Source organism: Oncorhynchus keta, chromosome 15 (assembly GCF_023373465.1).
Source record: "Oncorhynchus keta strain PuntledgeMale-10-30-2019 chromosome 15, Oket_V2, whole genome shotgun sequence".
NCBI classification, from domain to species: domain Eukaryota; kingdom Metazoa; phylum Chordata; class Actinopteri; order Salmoniformes; family Salmonidae; genus Oncorhynchus; species Oncorhynchus keta.
Window position 1 is genome coordinate 26,974,596 of NC_068435.1, and position 4,533 is coordinate 26,979,128.

Consider the following 4,533-nt stretch of genomic DNA (forward strand, 5'->3'; position numbering starts at 1 on the left):
CTTTGCCTTAAAAGTTCCGTAAATGAACTTTTCTTATGAGTACTGTGCTTCAAAGAACTAACACATTACATGTTTCTATCAGGAATGGGCTATTACCATTAGAGATGGTATACAACGTGAATTTACAACATCATTTTGAAACCTGTATAAAGAAGGACAAAGTTTTGGTTGTGTTCCCCCCCCAGTATTCTTTGATATCAGACAAATGTAAATAATTTGTATCATAACTGTGTATTTAACTGTAAGTAAATAAACCACAAGAATACTAACACAATTTTAAATCCTTTATTTTCTTTTGTGCTTATAAACAATAAACAACATAATCAGTACTCTAAAAATACAGGCTGACTAATAGCCTACTGTTAATTCAGAAACATCCACTCTGGGAATAATTTCTGAGGCATAAATGTGATATGGCCAAGTCACATGTGTTTTGAAACAACGTACTATCAATTAGCATAACAATTACTGGCCTGTCTTGAAGGTTAATGAGACAGCAAGGGAAATTTCATTCTGCTAAACAGTACAGAACAAAATGTAGGGCAACTTCAAAATATTTTCCTCGAATAAGCAGTTGGTAAGTTTTTGGAATATACTATGATGCGAGTTCACTGTTGGGCTAGTTGGATGGGCTAGCTCTCAATAGACATATGTGGACTTGTTTTCTCATAAAGAGTAAACAGCATTGTGTAATTGGCTATTTGCAGGTGGTCCTCAGCTAAATAAACCTTGAAAGAATACATGATTTCATGCATCAAACTTATGGTTATACTTTATTTCACAGTCTGCAATTAAAGTGGTGTTTACATAGACATTAAATGCTAGTAATGGCCTACTGTAATAGGGCTACTTGCAGAGTTCAAGTTCCTTAAAAAAAAGTTTAATTGTTCAAAATGAACAGAATTCAAACATGGTATATAGAGAAAGTATCTTGTCCCCAATGACAATGGAAAATATGACTGTTAGTTTCACCAGGCAAAGAGTCTAAAATGTATTTACTAAATGAAAACTACTACCGAAATGTTGACCACAAAAAAAGTTACACATGAACTTGCACCAAGGCGCACCATGCTGTTATAGACAGCCTAAGTGATATGCAGCATAGTATACCTAATTTTAGTTGGGTGACCACCCCACAAGTCATAGCGAAGTCAAAATACAGATTTCCATTTCTCAAGTCAAAGGTGCACTATGCTGAATGCAAGCCACCTATACTTAGTAGTCATGAATAGAGCTTAGGAGCCTAACATGAAGACCCAGCATCTCAACAGCAAAATGTAGTACAGTTGTACACATTATTTCTGTATCCCAGAAATTGCTTAAAAATGATCTCAAATGATCTCAAATGATCTCTTAAGGATCTCAAAGTGTTGTAGGAATCCCATGACAGCATCTTCACTCAGTTGCTACAAATAACATTTACGTTGAAATAATTAGCTCTGTCAGACATGTCCACAGCAGATAACAAAGTGGGAATTAAAAGCTTATGGAAACATTCAAACTAGTAGGTTCAATAGGATACATATCCTCATTAAATGAATATTGAGACTTTTCTGTGTTGTTTGGAAACAGAGAAGTTAATAACCCAGAATGTTGAGAGCTATCCCATGCCCAGTTTCTGCCTGTGACGGAGTCTCTTATCAACAAGATCAATTTCCCCTAACATACATCAACCAAGTAAGGTTGGTCAAATCCAGATCACAATGACACCTTTTCAATATGATCATAATACACTATACTCATGTTGATTTCAAAACTGCCATACATAACCAAGCAATTCAAACGCAATCAAATATGACTGAACTTCAGTCACCAATACAGGTTACAACACTCTGCGGTCTCAGTATTACCTGATGCTTAAAAAAAAAAAAAAAGAATAGAAAAGGATCCAAACACAAAAGGGAGAATTATCTGTGCTGACTATTCGCAGTATTGACCTGCTCCTCAATGCCCCAGAACCTCATCTGCATTTCTATTCTTTCCCAGCTTGTATGTGGAAGTAACACCCAACGGTCACTGACTTGATGAGCTCTCTGGGTTGAGAAAAGCTGGTGCCTCTCAGACGCTGAGCTGAGCAACTTAGTTGGTTCCTCAATGGAGTCTGTGGCCGGGAGCCCGATGAAGGTCAAAGCCTTCGGTCACAGCTGCAGGAGGCTCATTTCCTTTAACCCATCACTTCTTCTACACATCAGAATTCAAAATGTCCCTAAAAGGAGTCTCATAAAATTATGTAAATATCAAAATGTTCTAAAAAAATCCATCCTCAATAAGCTTGTACCTCAACTCTCGATAACAGTGATGAATGATGTCTATTGAGCACCTCAAAAATATGATGGGGAACAAATTACGCTAGCCCCTCCCCACCCCAGTCCAAAATTTGAGAATTTAGCAGTACATTTTTTTACTGAAATCTAGAGCCATAATCATTATGCTTAAGTCTACAGATGTAGATGTTTGATGACTATTTTGATGCTGAGAATTTTCTTGTACATCAGTAAATGCAAATTTGTAGTGTATCCAAAGGCTTCTAAAGTGTGTAATTTCCACTTTAAAAGTGTCAGAATTGATTTGCCCTAACAAAAAAATACATAAACCCTTACAAAAAAATCTCCATTAATTTTCATCCACATTTCCTGTCGCTGCAGGATTATTTTGTTGTTGTAGCAAACTGGCTAAAATTAAGATCTGTCAAAAAAGGTGTATTTTTCTGCATATTTTTCTGTATCCTCCTGACTTGTAGTTACATTTTTTGGAGAATTAAATATGCTTCTCTGCACTAATGTGGGTAAAATATTGAAAGGAATGGGAGTCATGCCAGCTAAGATAGTTCCTTTGCAGTATGCTGGGGCACGTACCACGAAACAAGTTAGCTAATCTAACAGCATTGATAGCCTGAAATGGCTTCTTGGTAGCTAGTCATGAGTTTGGGAACCTAGATGTCTTAGGTAAAGCCAACTTCATAAAACGGCTAGGTGGCTAGTAGTATTACAACAGGACCGATCTGAGGGAGCACGTGCCCCCGATGGGCATGACACCTCTGCATCTGAGCATCAACAACATAACTGAGCATCAACAACACACAAGTGGTCAAATCATTTCTGAATTAGATAGTCTTCCTGGACCATTGAAATTACATTTGAGAAATAGTTTATCATAGTCCTTATAACCTGTGTGAGGGTTGCATTTCCTCTGAGAAACCCCCTCCAGGAGTCCACTCAGCATACTGCAAAGGAACTAACATGCATAGGAAATTAGCATTTAGTGGTCCAGTTTGTCCAGCCATTTTGAGCCCCTTGCCAACAGCACCGTGGTAACCCTTGATCTGTCATGAAGTTAAGCTCAAGCCCTAGACACCCAGAGACAGCTATACACATAAAGCTGACACTTTCTTAAACCAGAATAAACTCCCAAAACACAATTTCTAGGAAATTGCAACAAGTTGAAGACTTCTGTTTAGGGAGATTGGGAACCTATATGTGCTAGCTAAAGCCAACTTCATAAAATTGCTAGGTGGTTAGTAGTATTAGAGAAATATATATTTTTTCTTCAACAGGACAAATCTGTGCATCAAGTACACAACAAGTCCATGGAGAACTCTTCATGTTGATGAAAGTTAAAGTTTGGATAGTAAGTTCTAACACATTTTCATTGCCTGCCTCGACCTGAAAATTATTTGACCACTCCAGCCACCACTAGTCACAAGACCTAAAAAAAGGTCCACATTCAAATGCCCAAAGGCAACTAAATAAATAGCTTGCCCTACGTGTTAGTTATCATAAGTTCACATATCCTGTGTCATAAAATGTAACCTCTTCCAATTGGCAGAGGCAAAGGGCAGTCTGATTAAAAAAGAACATACATATCAGAAAAGTATTGGATGCCTCGTGTGTCTCTCAAACAAAAGACCCATCCTGTCCCTTCCCCCCACTGAGTTATTCATCCATAGTTTTTAAACGCTTCCAAGTCAAACTTGAATATGGAATGAAGAGCTAGGGCTTTGTGGCGGAAATATAATTAAGCTGGTGAAAGATGTATATGGTGAAGAATAGGGATGACATCAGGCCAATTTCACACTTGGCACTCGGATGGCCGGGCCCAAGCTAGGCTCTTGCCACGCAACACAGATCAAAGCACACTGACACTACCAAAAAGGCAAAAGAGGACTTAAGTATGCTAATCTCCAGGACAAATATATTTTAATCTTGTTAGCATACAAGTTAATGCCGCAGCTCAGTGACTGAACTTTATAGAGACAAAAGGGAAAGATTCACTTTCACAACATTTCTGAATGAGATGGTCTTCCTGGACCATTGAAATTACATTTGAGAAATTGTACAAATAGTTTATCATATAGTTCCCATTACCTGTGTGAGGGTTGCATTTCATCTGAGAAACCCCCTCCAACAGTCCACTCAGCATACTGCAAAGGAACTAACATGCATAAAAAATGAGCATTTAGTGGTCCAGTTTGTCCTGCCTCTTTGAGCCCCCTGCCCCTTAAGCTCAAGCCCTAGACACCCAGAGACGCTATAC